The sequence below is a fragment of the Eschrichtius robustus genome, chromosome 5 (genome assembly GCF_028021215.1).
Source record: "Eschrichtius robustus isolate mEscRob2 chromosome 5, mEscRob2.pri, whole genome shotgun sequence".
Classification (NCBI taxonomy): Eukaryota; Metazoa; Chordata; class Mammalia; order Artiodactyla; family Eschrichtiidae; genus Eschrichtius; species Eschrichtius robustus.
This window is the reverse complement of record NC_090828.1, coordinates 130,106,708-130,127,350: the sequence shown is the minus strand read 5'-3', so window position 1 is coordinate 130,127,350 and position 20,643 is coordinate 130,106,708. Positions and strand designations below refer to the sequence as shown.

The following is a 20,643-nucleotide window of genomic DNA, read 5'->3' as shown; positions in this document are numbered from 1 at the left end:
ATTTTATAGGGGGAAGAAACTAACGTCCCCCAAAGCCCATCCTCTGGCACCAACACTGCTGAAGGGCTGATTCATGTTTGAGCCAAGTTCTTCAAGATGAGGTGGAATCAGAAATGTGAAATTCTGGGGGAAGAGGTTTGGAGCCAAGGGCCAGTGTGTTGGACCCACGAGGGATGGTGGAGCCGGATGCAGTGAGGGGGCCGCCGGGAGACCGAGCAGGCAGGGCCTCTGGCCTGGGACACAGGTTGTTAGGGTATAATTCCTGGGGCAGGGAGTAACCGGAGGGTTTTGAGCAGGGCTGGGGTGCCCGTATCTGACTTACGGTTTAAACATTTACATGTTTTAGAATATTTAGATGCAGTGGTAAATACTAGCAGCAGACCCTGTTGTGGTCAGGTGTACCTGGGAACGTTACATGTGCCGTGTCTTACTGGAAGAAACAGGAGGTGTTGAATGCACATAAGTAGCCCACCATGCTGTTGCCAATGAGAGACTCGGAGACCACGATTCAGAAGACAAGACATCACAACTGTGGTGTTTTTGTGACCACGGGGGAAAGGGAGACATGGGGGGGAACAGAGGATGGCTCTCTTTTTTTCTCCCTTGTGGGCTCCCTCCCCCACCCCAATGAGCCATGTGTCATCTGAGAACCCACCAGGCCTCAGGGTGGAGCCCTTCTCCAGAGGCTTTCATGAGTTTGGCTGGGTTCCTGGGACTTCTCTCAAGGGTCCTTCCCTTGCTGCTGCCACAAGGGGTGGGGGGCTGCCGAGAAAGGGCAGATAAGTAGGGTCAGGTCCACAGGAACACTGAGAGGTGCAGCTTGTGATTCCACTGTGATTCTCTCAGAGCGGGTGCACACCCGCTGACTCACGCTTACATGCAGACACTTCCAGTCACGTCAACTTGAGCTGCTTCTTGCCCCCACATGCAGACCTCTTACGTGTATCGACATACACAAGGGCCTGACCCACCGGACCCTGGCGACCACAGAAGTCTGCACACATTTGTCGACTGCCATAGGGAACTGGCCTCATCTGTGGGATTCACATCCAAACTCCCAGCACAAAGGGCCGCACAAGCAGAAGAGCCTTGGTCTTCTGGATCCTCCGTCTGAGGACCAGGTCCGGTTACAATCCGTCATCCACCAGGCTCAAAATGAAAATTCTATAATTAAATTCCATTCCAATAGACAGGTGATTTTGAAACTGTGGCTCATGACCCATTAATGGGTCACAAAATCGACTCACTGGGTTGCAACCAACTTTCAAAAACAATAAGTACAATAGATAAATACAATAGGATAGGAAATATGAGTCTGTCTCTATTGTGTAGTAAGAGTGCTGTCATTTTACAATTTAAAAATTTATGCATATGTACTGGGTTGCAGTGTGACTTTATTTTTAACTATGATTTTGTGGCCAAAAAAAAAAAGTTCGAAAAGCACCACAAAACCTTATTTCTTAGTCTAGCACTGTGATGGACAGTACAAGAAGACTCTTCCCTTTCCCCGCCCTCTGGGAGCCTGGGCCTGGGCCGAGCAAGGTGATGTGGCCTGGCAGTGCCCTGACCCGCGGTGTGTGAAGCAGGGAGGCTGGCAGCTGAGGCCTTGTCTGGTGGGTGGGCGTTGGGAAGGAGAGCTGGCTGAGAAAGAAGTCAAGAGATGCTTATAAAAAAGAATCCATGGGACTGGAGGAGGGGGCGGTGGTGGCAGAGGCTGAGGCTCTTTCCAGGTTTGGGGATGGGGTTACTGAGGCTGGGAGTGAAGGAAGAAGGACAGATCTGTCTTTTGTGAGGGTTGATAGTGAGATTCATCACAAACATATTGAGTTTGGGGATGGGTGTTGTTAGACTTTTAGATGGACATGACCATGGTGGTCCATGGCGTCCGGGAGAGAGATGGGCCAGAAGTGCAGATCTGGGGTCTCTTGCGTGGGTGAGAGCAAGATGGGCTCAGGGAGGGTGTGGAGGGAAAGGAGAAGAGGGCCCAGGGAAGTGCCCTGAGAATCACCCATGTGTGAGGGAGGACCAGAGGCGGGAAGCTGTGATGGTGCGTGTGGGGAGCGCCTGGCCTCGGGTAGAGAGCTGTCCTGGAAGCCCCTCTAGGGAAGAGGCCACCTGCTGTGTCACATGCAGCACTGCACTGAGGCTCTAACTGGGGAGAAGGCCTGAAACAACCAGAGGGGCTGCAGGGGCCGAACTTCAGGCTGTTGACTCCGTGGGCCCATGAACCTCAGGGACCTTTGAGAACTTTCCTCAACGTCAGGAGCCATAAAGAAAGAGAGTGAAGTCAGGGAAGGGCGAGACAGGGGGTCTGTTTGAAGGTGGAGCTGTCAAGCTGGCAGCTGAACCCCCTCCCCCCACTAGCCTCCCTTCTCCTGGCTGTACAGGGTCAGCCCCCTAAGGCAGCCAAGGGACCATGGATGTCCAGAGACCTGAGTTCTCATTCTGGCCATCAGAAGCTCCTCACTCTCCATGGGCCTCATTCCTGATCTAAAAATAAACAAGATATCTATCGCTAGAATAATCTCTTGGACCTCTGCCTTCTCTGAAATTCTTTGAGGCAATCTGTGAAATGGGGTTAATCACCCTTGCCCTGTTCTTTCATAGGAGGAACCCTTTTGAGAGCCATCAAGAACCACCAAAGCAAGGGTGTTAAGGTTATAGTTGTTAACAATTAGATTCAAAAGGGCCTTTAGGGGCCTGAGTTAGCCAAGGAATTACTGAATTCCCCATTTTCTTCCTGGAAGTGCCTTCTCCTTCCCCTCTACCTCCTGACTCCTTCCCCACTGTATTCTCAAAATTGTGCATAGAGGTTGATAAAAATCTGAGGATAGGAGGAAAAGAGAGGCAAAACTCATTAATCCAGTGAATAATTTTTGGGCACCAACTGGGTGCAGGTCTCTGTTGGATGCTGGGGTTACTATGGAGACCAGGATGCAGGACTGGCCCTGAGGGCTCTCCACTGCTGGTGCAGAGCAGAACCACCCCTGCAGCTTTTCAAATCCAGATTCCATGGGTCCTATGCTAGACCTACCTACCTCGAAGCTCCAAGGGTGCAGCCCTGGTGTGTGTCTGTTTAAAAAGCTCCACAGGGGATTTTGTTGCACTTGGAAAGGTGAGGACCACTGAGTGGGAAGATGAGAAGCAGCCCCCTGAGATGGAGTGGTTTAAGTGCTAAAAGAAAGTAGGATGGTAATTGCTGGGACAGAGTGCTAAGGAAACCTAGAGTGGGAGACGTGAGACCCCAGGAGTTGGTGGGCATGGGTGCAATCAGGGAAGACTTCCTGGAGGGGATGCTGCCCACAGTGAGTTTTGAAGGATGCGGGAAGAGGGAACAGCATGTGCAAAGGCACAGAGGCTTTCCATGAATGGTCATGTGTTTCCTGAAAGGTGTCTACACATAAAGTGCACAGTTCAGGTTAAAGGTATACCTCATAGGCAAATCTACCTGTGACCCTGAGAAAGTCCTACTGCAGACCCCTGTCTTTACACAAGAACTTGGATGGGCTTCCATCATGAGGCTGGATGTGTTAGCTGGGAAACCAGTTCCAGTTGACATTGGATGAATGCAAAGAAGGGAGGCAACCACATTAAACCATCTCAGGGTGAGAGTGGGCTTTTCTCAGATTTTACAAGGATCAGGCAAGAATGAATGGGTTGATTTATTGAGCCCTCATTACGGGCAGGCCTATACCTGCATCGTTGCTAGCTATCCAAAGGTAGGTATTATTTCCTCCATCTTAGTCAGCAGCTCAGAGAGATGGAGTGATTTGCCCAAGGTCACACAGCAAGTGAGTGGCAGAGCTAGAACTTGGGTCTAAGCTTTCCCGGGCACACAGTGCGGTGGTGAATTCTGCCTGGGCTTGAATCTTGGATCCCATATTTCCAAGGGATCTGGGGCAAGTTCCTTAGGCTCTCTGTGCCTCAGTTTCTTCCTCTTTAAAGAGGCAAGGCTGATGGAGTCTTCCTGGCAGGGCTGTTATGAGGATTGAATGAGCAGTGTCTGCACACAGTGGGTGCCCAGTAAGTGGTAGTGGGAATGCTGCTGCGGCTGGTGGCGGTCACGCCCACCTCCAAGGCTGGGCTTCCCTCACTATCAAACACAGGGACTCAGACCGCACGGGACCAAGGCTCACCACCCAGCTCTGAAATTCTGGAATGGATTTTGAATCTCAGTTTCTGGAAGCACAGCTGATGCCCTGGAATAACTTGCCTGGAGGCAGGGGGATTATCCCTTTGACACTCCTGAGTACCCAGTTTGCTCAGCTTGGCCGAGGCAGATGCAGGGATAGTGGCTTTCCTGTCCCTCCTTCAGGAGGATGGGCTGCCTTGGAGGGCTCTGGGGAAAACTCTGGATGGAAAAGCAAACTGGGCTGTTATGAAAAGGGTGCTGGCCTACCTGCCCCAGTGGCAGACAGGAGAGAGAGAGAAAACTCCGGAAGTGGCAAATTTTCCGCAAGTACTCAGCCGTAAAGTCCCTTTGAAGGGACTTATAAAGGGCCTGTGTGCAGGGGCAGGCACCGTGGCAGGGCCCAGGGGCCTTCGCAGGCTGCCAGGGCATGGCTGCGGGGGGCAGGCAGAGGCCTGCCGGGGGTGGAGGTTCTATGAACGTGAGCCTGATGGAGGTGGGGTGTGTGTGTGTGTGTTTGATGACAACACGTCCTTGGAAAGGACCATTCTGGAAGCCGCATGAAGCTGTGGGAAGGAAAGGCAGGAGACAAAGGCTGGAAGGAACAATGCCAGCGCAGATGGGCAAGATTCCGAGCCCAGGACCGGGGCCTGCCCCCTGGGAGACCCCGCACATCTGGGCCTGCCCGAGGTGGGTGTGCCGTAGGCCCAGAGCAGGCCTGGCTGGCCGTAGGTGTTGGGAGGCTCTGGACAGAGCTTCCTCTCCGCTGTGGGAAAAGCAAAGGAAGACAGCCTCCTGCATCTCTCTTGTCTGTCGACCCAGGTGCAGAGTCAGGGTAGTAATCCAGAAGATGTCATTTTAACGCATTGTGAAAGGCGAAGGCCTTCTGAGTTTGGCCCAGATCACCTCGGCTGTGTGGCCACAATCGTTATTTTCACTTGGCCAATGCAGAATAGTAGCGGTTTTCTGCCGGACCCTTTGGGGACCGGAGATACCTAAGGAGGTGTTCGGTGAAAGAACACTGAAGACTTGAAAGAAGGGTTGAAGTCACAGAGCATCCACTGTGGGCTGAAGAACATTCCAGGTGCCGCAGGGGCACCAAACAACACAGAAGATGAGGGCCTCCCCAGCCAGAGAACAAGAGCCACCCAAACGCACAAAGACACAGCCACGGTGACTTAACATGATCAACAACAAGAAGAACAAGTGCTGATACTTGTATGTATGTATATGTACATGTGTAACACTTAGTACGTGCAAGACACTGTTTCAGGTGCTTTAGCGATGTGGAGTCATTTAACCCCCCGGAAGAATATGAGGGAGGTGGAATTACTAACCTCCTTTTGCTAACAAGGAAACGGAGGCACAAGGAAATCAAATAATAGGCCTTCAGTTCCAAAGCGAGGGCACATACTGTGAGGAAGGATTGATGAGCCCCATTTTGCAGCTGAAGAAAATGAAACTCAGAGGCCAAGGTAACCAGGCTCACTTGGACATACACAGAAATCCACGCTTTGCTGACTAGAGCGTGGGTGATAAACAGGCTTGGTGCGTAACGTGAAGACCCTTGACTGCATTCATGCTGTGTGCAGGCTGTTGGCTGAACCCAGGCCGTCTGACCTGAAGCACAGGTGTTCTCTGCTGGTCCTCAGTGCCTGGGGGCCCCTCAGATCCCCTGGCCCCCTGACCCACCCTATGCTGGCATCCGGGGCACATGCTACCTGACAGGAGCAGGTTTCCCTGCATACTCTGCTTTCTCACAAGTGCTCCCAGGCCGAGGATGGAGCTGGACCTCAGAGAGACCTGGGATCTGCGCTCAGCCCAGCCCAGGCCCCTGACACAACTCAACCTTCTGACATCCTCTCACCAGACACTTTGAGGGTTCCAGAGTTCAGTGGTCTGTAAACATCTGGGGCCAAGGATCCCTTTGTTTAAATGGTATCTTATTCAGAAGCTTGTGAAGACCACGAGGATACTGACGTGGCTGAGAATGGAGACCCCGGCCAGCCTCGTGGTCGGCCTGGATGCTGTGCTGGCCCCTCGGGTTCCTTGGAGCACATGTGAACCCTTGCAAAGCGAGATGCTTTTTGAGACTCCATCTAGCCCGACAGCGTGTGATCTGTTGCTTGTCAGACGGGTCCTTGCTCTGTAGAGAAGCTTGATCACATGTCCAGGCCCGCAGTGGCCTCTGGTCTGTTTCGGGTAACAGTGAAAGAACAAAGGTTTCTGTGTCCCTCTGGCCCTTGTCCCGCTCAGCAAGTGCAATTGGTTAAACATGTCAGTTTGGGGTGAACGGACCTGCATTTTAGTCTCATCTCTTCTAGTTTCCTAGCTGGGTGACCTTGGACAAATCATTCTACTCATCCAAGCCTGTTTCTTCTCCCTCTTAGTGGGGATAGTTTAAGTAAAATAACGCCTGCAGAGCCCTTGGCCCAGGGTCTGTCCCCCCCTGTACGTATGCAGCACTACACCTGTTTATAGCACAGCGCTGAGAGGGGTGTTTGGGGCTGGCTCTGGCAGGCATGCTGCATCAAGGCTGGACCCAGGCTTTACTTCTGGCAAAATTGGGAGGTGTTCTGGGCACCTCCTTCCTTCCGACTGTCCCTCTTCTCTCTGCTCCCCTTTGATGCACAAATAGAGCTGTACAGCATGAAATTCCCCTGCCCCACAACTCATCTTCTCAAGGTCAGAGATGCTTTGGGCCTCCCAAGGTGAACATCAGAAAGCCTGCTACCCTGAGCTCTTCTCCCAGGCAGGGCTGTGAGTCCGATCCACTAGAACTTTGTTGGGCTCTCCTGGCTGCCTGCACTGGGTCACCAGGGGGCAAACCGAACCCCTCACCTCTCTGTCCCCAGCACCCAGCCCTGGCCCAGGGCATTCAAAATAGTCAATCCTAGTGGAGCATTTGGATATAATAGTCTTACTTATTTCTCATTCAAAGGAGTGATCCTGAAGGTAAAAATGTCTGGCCAGCTCAGCTCGAGGGGTGTAGAGAATATTCCTTTTTACAAAGACCCCGATACCCTTTAAATTATGTGCTTAAGTGACAGGCCTTTGCCACGAGGCCAGAAGAGGGGTTATGCTGTTTTGTTTCAAAGAGGAGTTTTTGATCTCAGAAAATGTCATTTGAGGCTGTGAGTTAGGGCAGGAGGGAGAAAAGGGGCTTCTTAAATTCCAGACCAGGGCCTTGTTTGAGAGGCTGGCGAGGAATTCTAAAACGAGCCATTCTCAAAGCCAGGGAAGGAGTTCTTTGTCTCCGTGGTAGCCAGAGAAGATGTAGGATGGATGCCAGGAAGAAATATAAATTTCCCAGGGGACGACACAGACCAACGGAAGGAAATCAGCGTTTGTCCAGAAAAGCATGATGGCAGTACCAAAGGCCAGCACAGTCACCACTCTTCAGGTTCTGTGGAGTGCATTACCTGACCCCAAGCCCCCAAGTCTATCTTGCTTATATCATCCAGGTAATTGAAAACAAACAGTGGGTATCTTCTTATGCGATTGTAGATGCTGAGTGTAGATCGAAAAAGCAACTCCAAAGGCAGAGCCAGGGAGCTTCGGTGACCATCCACGTGTAAGAGGATGTTTGGGGGGTTTTGGCGGGGAAGGCTGAAGTTAAAGGCTATATTTGGTGACCCAGATTCCTGTCTACTTTGTGCTCTGCAGGCCAGAGAGCGTTGGGTGTGAATTCAGTACACTTGCCCAGTGGAGGTGATGGCAGAGGCTTACCCCAAAGGAGGGGGACGAGAGTCTGTGGCTCAGACGAGGCAAGGCCCTTGTGCCAAGGAAGCCTCGCGCATCTGCATCCAGCAGCAATGCCCAGGAGCAGAGTGGGCAGCCAGACCCTTGGCCCAGGGGTACCCGGGAGCTGTAGGAATGATTTAGGGAAGGACAGGAGGCAAGAGTTGACTGGAAGTTACATAGCATCTAGTCTAATCCCCTCATCCCACAGGCCAAGATACTGAGATCTAGAGCTGTTTGTTGAACTGCTGGCAATTTGAATTTCAGCAGTGTTATTATACTTCTGATTCCTTAAAATGTCAATAGTATCAGCATCTCTAAACACCATCGTGTTTATCAAGTAACTCGCAGTTTGGGAACGTGAAAGTAGAATCCAGGCTGTAGAATGGCCACTTAGGTGAAACAAACAGACAAACAAGCCAACAAAATTAAATTAAAAACTGGGAAAATGCTTGCAACTTATCATACCAGGAAAGGGTGAATTTCTTTGTACATAAAGAACCATTATAAATTAATAAGAAAAGAACCACCAACTCAACAGAAAATTTGACAAAGCATGTGCATCATTCACAGAAGAGGAAGTTCAAATGGCTCTTAAGCATTTGCAGAGTTGCTCAGCTTCACTCATAATAGTAGAAATAACACAGTTAAAATATGAGATAATGCTTTTCACCTGACTGGCGAAGAGCAAAGAGTTCCATATCACCTTGTGCTGCCCAGGCTGTGGGGAAACAGGCACTTTTATATAATGTTGCTGGAAGTATAAATTGATAAAATCTCTGCAGAGAATAATTTGGTAACAACTATCAAAATGAAAAATGCACATTTCCTTTTAGGTCCAGGAAGTTTTCCTATAAATATGTTAGCACACTTGCAAGGTGATCATATACAAAGATTTTCACTACAGCACTGGGAACAACAAATAAGAGTCAAGTAATTAAGAAACAACTTAGAGGACTTATTAGATAAATTATGGTATAATTATGGTATATCCATATAATAAAATATTACATAACCATTAAAAAGAATGAGACAGCGTTGTACATGGATATAGAATAATCCTTCATATATATTGTTAAGTGAAAAGTATAATTGCACAACAAATGCTACTATTTCTATAAACAGCAACAAATATATATACATATATATGTGTTTGTGTATCTACATAGACATACATATATATACGAAGTTGCTTACACATGCACAGAATGTCTTTGGAAGGATATACTCATAAAAATAGTGGCAGTGGTTGCCTCTGGGAAGGATAACTGGGTGACTGCAGAGCTGAGAGATGGGGGTGGAGGGGAACTTTTCACTGTGTGCTCTCTTGTCCCTTTTGAATTTTGTGTCGTGGGCATATATTCCCTGTTTTAAAGGCTTCAGCTATCTGAGATTCAGAGAGGAGGATCTCCAGGCCAATCTCACCCCCTAGTGACAGTCTCACTCCGGGTGACAGTGGCCTTGATGAGGCGCAGGTCTGGGAGTGAGGCTGTGTCTGGGACTGGCTCAGCTGCGGGCCACAGAAGGCCTGGGGGTGGGGAGGAGCCGGGCTGGCTCAGCAGGTCTAGGAACCCTCACATCCACTGGAATCAAAACAGAGCATTGGAATTGCCCGTGATCTTGAAAACACATGGCTAGGTCAAATCACAGGCCCATTTCCCAGTGTCTGTCTGGCTTCCTCTGTCCCCCAACCCCGGAGGGTGTGGTCTGTGAGGACAGGGACAGTCACGCAGCCTTTTGTGTAGAATCTGTGATGACCTGTGTGACCTGCCCCAGCAGTGCTGCATGCATACCTGCCCTGCGGGTACTTACAAGGGTGGTGATGGAGTCAGCTAGCTGTTGGGGTCAGTGGGTATTACCAACATGGCTGTTTACGCCCAGGTGTCGTCTACACGGCGAGCAGGTGGTACAGTGGGAAGAAGGTGGCATTTGGAGCCCCGCTGCCTTGGGTTTGAGTGCGGGCTCTACGCATATGAGGAATATCGTGCTAAGTGCAGGCGAGGAAGCCGTTACACTGATGAGCCTTGGTGGTGACCTAAGGAAGCCGACCAAAATCTAAGCTTATAAATGCCTCAAAGCTATGAAATCAAAACACTAAAGACGACCAGTCATAAACAGCCAACTAGGCTTTAAGCTTTAGCCAATCAAATAACTTCCTTTCTTTGCCTCTGTGCTTTCTCTGTATAAAATCTTTCCTGGCTCCTCTGGTGAGGTGCCTAATTACTTCAGGCTTGGCATTGCCTGATTCCAATCAATTTTTGCTCAAATAAACTCAAACATTTTAATATGCCTCAGTTGATCTTTTAACAATAGATAGCAGCAAGATCCTTCACCTTTCTGAGCCTCAGTTTCTGATCAGCGAAATGGGGATGCACCTTGCAGGCTGTCACTAGGCGATGTGAGTCGGGGTGTGGTGTGCAGAGTCTCAGCCCCTCCCAGATGCCCGTGTTACCTGGTGTCACTGAGGTGACCTTGTTGGCAGATGGTTATGTTAACTAATGGGCTCTAGGCAGGTGGCCTAGGTTTGAATCCTGGCTGTGCATGTTGTAGGCTGTGGGACTTAGGGTAAGTTACTTGACCTCTCTGTGTTACATAATCTGTAAAATCGGGATAAAAAATAGTACATAGCTCATCTAGGGTTGTCGTGAGGATTAAAACGAGATACATGTTCTGCCCTAAAGCACTTAGCATTGAGCCTGACTTGGAGTAAACACTCAAGAATATTTGCTTCCATTCTTATCATTCTCATTATTTTGAAACAACTTGATAACATCTAGTCAGTCAATGACTGATCTTAAAAAAATTTGGTTACCAGGTTGAACTTTTCTTTTTTCTGGACACACAGTGGGAGGTGCTGAAATTGGCATCTCCCGTGTGGGCAGCTTACGTTTTCCGGAGATACAGATCAGGCAAATGGGCAAAATGTACCCAGTTAGACTCACCATTGTTTCCCAGGAAACTGCATCCCATCTGGCAGTGCCCACGTGGGACCCGGTCAGGGAGGAGTCATGAAGGGTCTGTTTCAAAGAAGTAAAAAATCCTGTGCAGTTCAGCGAGGAACACGGAGCCTTTGGAGTAGTCTTTGAAGAGAAGGAAAATGAGAATCAGAAGACCTCAATGCAGGGGAGAAGCAGTGTCTGTTCATGGGGGGAAACTACGGATTTCTTCTGAGATTCTGTGTACAAAGGAAAGGAGAGGCTGTGTTTGGGAAGCTGAAGCATTTTTGGCTCTCTTTCCAGGAAAGAAACATTATGGAAATTAAAAAAAGGAAACGGGTGGGAGCAAAAAACCTCTAGACAGATCAACTCCAAGAGTGTAGACGGTTACAGAACTTAGACAAACTGGCTCTGAGGGGGCTTCACAAAGGCAAATAACTCCAAAGAGGTGCCAAGCACTCCGTGGAACCATTTATTGAAGTAATGTCAGAATGGAGATTTATAAGAGGAACTTAATAACAACAATAACTCACTTGACCCCTCCTCCCGAATTAGACGACACACGTCCACAGCAGCACTAAGGAGGAGAAATGTTTTGGGAGATGAGGGGAGTGGGATGGAGGAGGGATCAGTGTAGGGTACCTATATTAATTAAAGAAATAAACCCAAATGACACATCCCACAAAAGGGATACACGGGCCTAGCTGGGACTTCTTGCCTTCTTGGCATTCTATTAGAATCTTGTGTAAATGATTACTTTTTGATTCAGGGGTTCCGTGCTTCCATTCCATGGCTGGACCAGGCTGAACATCAAGGGAGAAGCCCACTCCTTCCCACTACTTCGGAATAGTTTTAAGACAGCAGGGAGACCCTTTCCCACCATGTTCCTCGCAGACCTGCGACATCACTCCCGTCCTGAGGTGCTTGCTAGGACGGCATGTGGGTTTCTGAAAGTGGCTTCACCCCGCATCTGAAGGCTCCCTGGCGACACGCCACTGAATCAGAATTTAACCCGAGACCACTTGTCACACAGCTGAGTGTCACTGGGCCAGACCTCTGGTCAACAGGAAAACTGAAGAAAGCGAGGGACACCCAGCCGGCGCCCTTCCCGGCAACCCTGGGTCATTCCAGAAGCACAGGGACATCTCGGCGCCCTGGGCACCACGAGAGAAGAAATTGAAACAGGATCTAGGTCCACGCTGTTCCTTCATTCCGATGATGATTTTTTTCTTTCACCACCACGAAATTTCAACCATAGGATGGCTGAAAGCAGCGGGCCGCACACCGCGGAGGCTGAAACCTATTTTGTAAGCACTTCCTCACAGCCTCCCAAAGTTTAAATATTAATTTGCCCGTAATTGGCGGAGAAAACAAACAGGCAATTAAAACCGGTACAAAGCTGACTTTCGCCTTCCTCTGCTGTCCCCTCCCTTTTCATTTCCCTGCCGCCTAGAACTGGTTGTAAGACAATGGGACCCCGAGCTGTGTGGAATTCTAAGCCCGGACTTGCCTTAAAGCTACAATATGGATTTAATTTATATGCAAATGCAAGCAATAAAAAGGCAGACACTGTAGAAATTATAGGGTTCCCCCCCTCCTTTCTTAGGAGATGCTCAAACCCTTTCTCTCCTCTTCCAACTAAGACCTAATTACTGTTGGTTCCTACTACCTCTTTTCCTGTCCATTCTGGGTGTAAACTGGGCCGTTTAAGGAAGCCCACAGAATACTCGGAACAAGAAAAGGAGCCTCGGGATAATTTCACAGTCTGATTTCCCCTCCCCCCAACCCTTTTTTTTTTTTTTTTTTTTTTTTGGTGTGCCAGGCCCTCCTGTTGGCCAGTAGAACGCAAAAGTGATCAAAGCCAGCCGGAAGCCTTAAGTAGGCCAAAATGGGGCTAAAGTATGCTAATAGAGGAGCTAAATATACTTTAATCCTGTTATAATACAAGGTAACTTGGAGGCAGGGATAGGGCCTGGTGGCTTTGGAAGGGGCCGGAGGGGGAGCCGGGACCCCTGGGAAGCCTGAATAGAAGTCGCTTCCTATTCTTTCTCTGGCTGGGGGGGTTGGGGGGCGTGGGCGCCCTCTTCCCCAGATGCCCACACCAGCCCCGCCTGCCCCGTTCGTTTACTGAGTGTCAACAGTTGGGTGAGCAAGCCTTCGCAGCCCTTAGATCAGGACTCTGTGACCCTCCACATTGAAGCCACACCATTCATCCAAGCCTTCCAGCTGTTGCCTGAAGATGAAGGGTTTTTTTTTTTTTCCCCCCCGCAAAGTAGGCCGTGGCTTAGGAGAACACTAGGCAACAGTTTAAATTATGTCCTTGTCACCACCCAGCTTGCTCTGCAGATGCTGGGGCGGGGGCATCTCTGCAAAGCCTGCCTGGTCTGGCCTGGTGAGGAGCTACGAGGACCAACGTATACACTGTGGGCAGTACAGAGCGGGCCTCGGAAGGGAAACCAGCCTCTGTGGCCACCTTCAGAGCCGGCGTCCGCCAGGCTAGTCTCTAACTTTAGGGAAGAGGGAGGGCACCCAACTTGATGAGGTAACTCTCTCTGGAGGAAGGGCTTGGGGTCCTCTGCTCCCCGTTTCTCTCCGGGCTCTGGGCCTTGGAGGCTTGTTCCAGAATGTCAGTGAAGCAGGACCCAGGAGGGTCCACTCTCTTGCCAGAGAACCAGGGTCCAGGCCCAAGGACCTCGGAGGAGACTGATGGAATTTTCCAGCCGGCCAACCGCCACTGGCATCAGAAGATTGAACACGAAGGTCGTGTTGCGTTGAGGCCTACCTCCCGCTGTGGAGCTGGGAGTCTGAAGGGTGGAGTGGGAGGGGAGACGGTCCCAAATATCTCTCCGTTAAGTGCAAATTACATACTGGATGTATTAAGTCGTAATGGTGGAATTTGAGTCTGACTCAGTTTTGTGTGAGAATGCCGTTGGTGTGCCCTCTGAAATGCTGAGTCGGTGATACATGCAAACAAAAAGGAATTCAGTCCCAACGGAATATGTTTTGTTGGAATTCAGGCACAGCTTTTTCTTTCTTACTTTCTTCCCTTTTTCTTTCTTAGTTCCTCTTACTCTCTTCCTTCCTCCCCTTCCTCCCATCAAGCCCCTACTTGGATGCTCTAAAGGGCAGAGCCCTTCTGACGCGTTGTGTGCTGGGAGAGGTGGTTTTATGAAGTTGACCAGAAAGTGCATGAACAATTAGGTCCTGAAAAGCAGGCACTGAGGTGAGAGATCTTTCCTATCTCCACTCTCCTACCCCCTCCCACCCAACCCACACCAGGCCTCCCCATTTCCTGGCCTGTAAAGTGAGTGGTCTGTCCAAGGTGGTCCCTAAACTCCACTCTGAGGCCTTTGACAGTCCAGGTGGCCATCCGTCCCCAACCTCTGCAGCAAGTACATATGGGTCTGGAAGGGCTGGTAACACAGTAGGTGCTGGAGGCGTGCCCCATGTCGATGCATGGAATATGTCACCCCAATAGTGCAAGGGAAGGGCTTGGAGGGGCAGTGCCACCTCGCGCAGAGAGAACCCACAGGTTTCAACTTAAGAGAGACTAGATTTTGATCCTGGCTCTTCCACTTACTGGCATTGTGATTTGAGGCAAATTCTTAATTTCTCCACCCTTGAGTTATGGAATCTGCAAAATGGGTGTAGGAGTACCTATGTCTTGGGGCTTTGAGGACCAGATGAGCTAATACCTGTGATGTGCTTAATACAGGCCTTAGAACATGGTAAGTACCTACCGAAAGTTACCTCTGCTACTGCAAGACTTGGAGTGTTGGCCACCCCTCTGTTATCGGATGAAAATTTCCTTTCGGTCGTTTAAATATTTCGGCAAGAGCCAAATGTAAAGTCTGCGTGGAGCCAGTTCTGAGTGTTCCCCTCCCCCCATCCTCTTTCTACCACATTCGAGGGCATTTGTGTTGCTCAAATCTTGCTTCAGAATTGATGCCGAGGTGTTTGGTCCTGCAGCAGATAAAGGCTCTCGCACATCCTACTTATTTCTGGTTCTGCCTCTTCCTGGAGTCCTGGGTGGGGTAAGGCCCCGCTAAGCATAAGGGAAAAATTAAAACTATTTGCAAATGTCCCATCTGGCCACAACTTTCTATTTCTCACTTGAGTAGAATCCCCATCCCCGACTCTCCCCCTACTCCCCGCCAACCACAAATCTTGCCGCGTGAGTCATCATTTCTCTTCTTGCAACAACTCATAAAGTGGTTTTAATTATATGGTGTTTTTCTAAGTAAACAACGCCACCGAAAGAGAACACACCTTCTGATTTTTTGCTGAAATTAACTTGGGAACCTCCCCCAGCACCTCGATTGCTGATGACGTCAGCGACCTGAGGCTTCCGATACTGTGATACTGTCCTCATTCTTGTGCAAGTTCTCTCTGGCCGGTAGCAACAAGGAAGTAGGAACCAGCCCAGAGATACAGTGAGAAAATCATGAAATGGAACTTCAGGACAGGGCTCCAGATCCCAGGGAAACCTAGGAGTTATTTTGGTAACAGTTTTGCCAGTGGAAAAATATGCAAAGATCTTTGTTTCCACCGTAAACAAACACAATATTATTCCGACTGCAGGAAGACCATGAGGCATCCTTCCAGGACACTGTCGCAAACACATGAATAGTAACAGCAGATTACCAAGCGATCCCGCTTCCTCCTTTATTTAAACTCTTTATGTTCCACACGTTCATTAACATTTCCCTGCATGTCTCATTATTATCTCATCAAACATTTATTATTACTTCAAGATAGATAATTAAAATTTTATACAGTGATTTCTCGGTATGACAAGCCAAGAGGTTTCGAATCCCCCCCTCCCCTCCCTAGCACTCGTCTGCACCCTCACAACCGGGTCATAAAACTCATGAACTTTCAATTCAATGTGCAGAAAGCATAGGAACAAAATCTAAAATTCATTTTGAATGGGAGTTTAGTTTCCTGCATAATGATTCAGTTATTGTAATTGTTAAAGAACCAGAGAAAGGGGTCTCGGAGGACAATCCTTGCTCTTCATCAAATAAATAACCGGACTCCATTGATAACATTACGAGATAGACAAACAATGTAGTGAGCGATTTTTAAGGCCAGAAGTGGATTCGTTAGAATCGAGTACTCCCAGACAGAAAATGCAATAAACTCAAAAAGATTAGCAAAGAATTACTCTCTTTCCAGGAAGCATATTACATGCAGGATTAGAAATCCTGATACGGATTATATATCACACATATTGCACAGAGCACAAAAGTATCAAATTCGTCGCAACCAGGATGAGATATTTTTTCCCTGGAGTTTAAGGATGTAGGTTGGTTCTCGGCTACTTACATTTCGGAAGAGAATTTCCGGGTGGGAGGACCATCCAGCCTTAAGAAGTCTGGGACCTCCTGTGTTCCTTGGGCCATTTCCTCGCCTAGACTTGAGCCTGAGCAGAAAAATTATGTGAGACCAAACCTGGCCTTGAGGGGCTTGACATGAAATTTCTTAAATGGCTTGAATTTGGTTTTGGAGCTACAAATCTCATCACTTCACTGGAAAATAATGAGTGCCAAGCTCCGGGAAATTTAAACAGTTTCACATTTCTTCTTTAAATATGCAAACCAGAAAGATGTTGCCTTTGTCTAATTAATTAAATAGGTTAATGCCACTGAATTTGGGAAAAATACTAAAGCTATCCTTCAATCACTATCGCCCTGATCCAAAGAGGGGAAAGGCTAAGGGTTGTGACTCATCTCTTCTAAACTTTTCAAATGCGTGCTTTGAAAAGCATCACTTGGCAAACAACCATTTTCCCTCTATGGGGCTTTTCACCCAGAGCAGGTTCAGGTTTCAGCATTGTTCACCAAGAGAACGTTTGCTGTGCACTCACTGGGCAGGGCAGCGGCTCAGACTGCGGGCAGGTACAGCCCGGGGTTCTGAGCTGCGGAAGGAGTCAGAGGGCTGGTCTTTTTAGCAGGCACTCCCGGCTGTTGAGCCACTGTGTGTGACCACATGGGTCCGCCCTGGGATGGACGGCCAGTGCCACTTCTGGCCTCGAGGCCCACTTAACTGACATTGTCTCCGCCTTCTCCCAGGCTGCTGCATGTTCTCTGTCTGTGGCAAGCACACAGCTCAGCTACAAGAATTTATTAACATACCAAATAGGCCTGGGACGTAGAGAAAGACACGGTCCTTGCTCTCAAGGAGCTTTGATTCGTTAATTTTCATTGTGCTCCTACTGTGTGCTGGCAAATGATAGTTTGTGCACTGTACAGGCAGAATCAACTTTGGTCTCAAAGCGTTTGGTATAGAGTGTGATCCTAGGAAGTCTGAAGGGTTTGCAGGGCCCGGGGTGGCTTCAGGTTGGGGAGACATGCGTGATGATGGAGCAGGGATATAGTGGTGGGTAGGCTTTGAAGAACACAGAGAAGGCTCTATGATAGGGCACCAGGAGTCTAGTCACACCTTTATCAAACCCTTACTGGGCGTCTGCATGGTAAGCAAGGCACAAGGTTGACTGACTAGCGGCTGGACCCCAGAGATCTCACTAATCTACAGTCTAACCGCTCGGAGAGGGGGCGGGATATGATTCGTCTTTGTGACTCCCACCCTGATAGCTGAGGAGACAAGCACTCAAAAGCTAGATGCGTAACTGAATTGAAATTGACATCTGCCCTTCTGGATATTCTTCGCAAAAGGCCCCTGAACCCCTTCACCTCTTTTTCTCCCCTTAGCTATTTTTAGGACCTTCCTCTTTTGTTCTGCAGACTTTAGATTCTCTTCTTCAAGATGCTGAGATCTTGGGTCGCAGCATCCTTCCTTAGATCCCAAGGCCTGAGGATTTTCTGAGAGCCCCAGGGGCATCTACCAAGGTGTCAAGCTTCGTTGGGGTGAGGTGAGAGGACAAAGGAAGTATTCGCCCTCCAATTTCCCTTTTGATCGGGAAGAGAAGAACTAAAATTTGTTGGTGCCCAGTGAGGTCATTCTCACAATGAACTTGTGGGGTAGGTATTACATTGTCACCCTTGTGGAGAGAGGAAAAGTGAGCCCCGGAGTGGTCACAAAACTCATGGCCAAGTGACCCAACTCCTCATTCAGAGTTTTAGAGGGGCACCCAGAGCACTTTGCTTCCACGTCTGTCTGTCCCCAGTGGCATGGGAGTCTCTCCTAGGGCAAGGATCACGTCTGAGTCGTCTGCTGCACGTACCTCGCACAGAACGACCCTCAGTGAGGACGGGCTGAATCAAAGGACAACTGTCCCATCGTGATCGGGGCCGAGAGCCGATTCTAGAGGATCATCTATCACAAAAACAAACCAGCAAACAGCAGGATGATCTAACACCAGCAACATGTGCAGTTTTCATTTTTCATTTTTCTTTAATTCTCTCCTTGCTGCAGTGGTATTGACCAGTCAGGGAGAAATGCACGACTTTGTGTGCCCAGACACAGCCTAACATTGAGCAAATCTGAGCTCACCCTCACCTCTAGCCCCGTTAAATTGGTTTGATCAGCCTGGTGGCCTGGAATGTCTGAAGTCTTGCAAAAGACACAGGCATGCTTGTTAATGGGTCGCACAAACACTCCCAAATTTGACATGGCTCAACTGTTGCCAGGCTATCTCCGTCTGCCTCTAGCCCTGCCTCTGCCCTGCCATCCTCGCCATCAGTACAAGTGAGTAAATATGTCTGGTTGACCCCTTCAAACACCATTTAGTTTAGAACAAAATCCTGATTTTGATAATGGAGCAAGAGTTCACATCTTGGAAAAGTCAAAAGGACTAGACAAATGCAAGGTGTGGGGATGAGGGGAAGTCTGGCTTAAGGCAAGTAGGGCTGATCTAGGCTCGAAATATCAAAGGTGTGACCTTGGATGAGTCACTTAACCTCTCTTGAATTTCTATGTCCTTTTTTTTGGAAACGAAGTTTACTAGGGGTTGCCACGAGGACAAGATGAAATGCCCAGTGAGAGCACTTTGCACAGGTTTCTGGTGGGGTGGGCACTCCATGGAGGGTAGCTATTATTATTTTCATTTCTGGCTTCTACATAAATCTAATGTACATTCACTACAGCTCACTTGGCCAAGAACCTTTCAGTGTCCCATTACTCATTGGATCCTGGCATGGCAAAAGTCTGGAACAGAGGACAGGAGTCTGGAACTAGTCCAGGTAAGTATTTTCAATGAGTGAAGGGGGCTGACCCAGAGGCAATAGAGAGTGGTGGGGTCTGTGGCAAACTGGTGTGCACATGCCTTGTCTCATGCGGCTATTGTGGCCCATATCCAGCCAGTACCAGGTATAAATGTGGGCTAAACTCTCAGATTTTTGCAAAAAAAATAAAGTCTTTTTTTTTTTTTTTTTCAGTGTGAAATTAGTTGTTTACAAGCTAATATTTTTTGAAAATACGGTACAGGTGAACTGCACGTGTGGGTCAAGTCAAACGTCTGTGGGCCAGATGCAGGCCTCCAGTGTATGACCTCTGGCCCAGAAACTCTGCCCTCTTCTGGACAGGCAGGAGGCACCGTGGAGCCGAGAATGGCAGGAGCTGGCAGAATCTACTAGGCGATTCATCTTGTATAAAGTGCTGTAAAGATCTAAGCCAGCTCTCGTAGGACCGTGGGCACAATTAAATGAATGTCTAGCCCAGCGCTTGGCAGATGACAGGAATTCAATGTTGTAGTGTTGTATGTCCTATAGGGAATATTTCCCCAAGATCTCTTAGGTCAGCGATGGCTTTGGGGGCTACATCAGTTCCATCTTCTGCCCCCATTTCAGGGTTAATGTCATTATAGGGTCTTAGGAGTATCATCATGGTTTGGGTATAATCCGCTTCTCTCAATATTTTTTGCATTCTCATTTGTGGTTGATAATTACACTTGAGGAATTTTCGTACTAGAAAGGCCTTTAGAAATAACCTAATCCCACCTCTGTATTTCACAGAAAAGGGGACCTGACATCCCAGAGAAGCCGAGTGACTTACCCAGGTCCTACAAGCAGGCTGCTTGGGCTTCTGCTTTAGCTGTGGTTAGATTTGAGGTTCCAGGTCTGGCTTGGTTTAGTTCAGGGCCAGGCTAATAGCTTGTCTGACAAGGACCAGATGGGGAACATCACAATGTCTGGGTCTGGGGGCTGGTGGATGGTTCATGCTACTAGTTGTGACTGAGTAATGGGGCCTGACTCATGAGGGGGTTTAGAAATTGGGGGAGAGTGTGGAGGGAGAAACAGGGGAGCTGATAGGAAGGGTGTGGAGGAGAATTGCAGTCGGGGGAAGAATGAGTCCCTGATTCTTGTCAAGTATCCCCCATCCCCCCATCCTGCTTTATTTTTCTCCACCTCCTAAAATCCCCCACTGTTTGATGATGTAGTATCTTATTGTCTGATTCCTCCTAGTAGAATGTAAGTTCCATGGGGGCAGAGCTCTCTGTTTTGGCTGCTGCTGTGCCCCCCATGCTCAGCGCAGGCCCTGGAGCAGAGCAATGTTTGTCGTATGAATAAAAGCAGCAGTGTGTGCACACGCTAAAATAGTCGTATGTGTCTCCATCCTTCGCGCAAGGGACGGGACCAGTCACAGCTCCACTTACGTCTGAGGTACTTTAGGTGACTTGCCCATTGTGACAGTGCTGAAAAGTTGCTGGTAGTCTGGACCCAGAAACCAGTCCCCTGATTCAAAGCATGGGTCTCAGTTCCCTTGTCACTTCGCATATAAAGTCCACAGTCTTGGCAATACTACTTTGTTGCTTCAGTGCTTGTGGGTGGAAAGGAAGATTTGAGTTAAAAGTTGGAATTTAAGAAGAAATCATCAGAAACTCATGTGTAGAGTATCATATTGCTCTGGTTTGGAGTGGTTCAATATGACAGAGCT

The 20,643-nt window shown here is 48.8% G+C and overlaps 1 long non-coding RNA gene across 4 annotated transcripts in view; it reads left to right on the top strand.

Annotated features, from left to right (window-relative positions):
• LOC137764962 (uncharacterized) overlaps positions 1 to 20,260 on the top strand; it is a 36,179-nt gene extending 15,919 nt beyond the window's left edge. For 2 of the 4 annotated variants that reach the window (XR_011074092.1, XR_011074090.1), the window contains exons 4-5: positions 18,855 to 18,950; positions 19,146 to 20,260. This is a non-coding gene — a long non-coding RNA (uncharacterized lncRNA). Of the gene's footprint in view, positions 1 to 11,575; positions 12,774 to 18,854; positions 18,951 to 19,145 lie in introns of those variants that run through there. The other 2 variants (XR_011074093.1, XR_011074091.1) reach the window with 2 other exon arrangements.
• Positions 20,261 to 20,643: the final 383 nt, after the last annotated feature.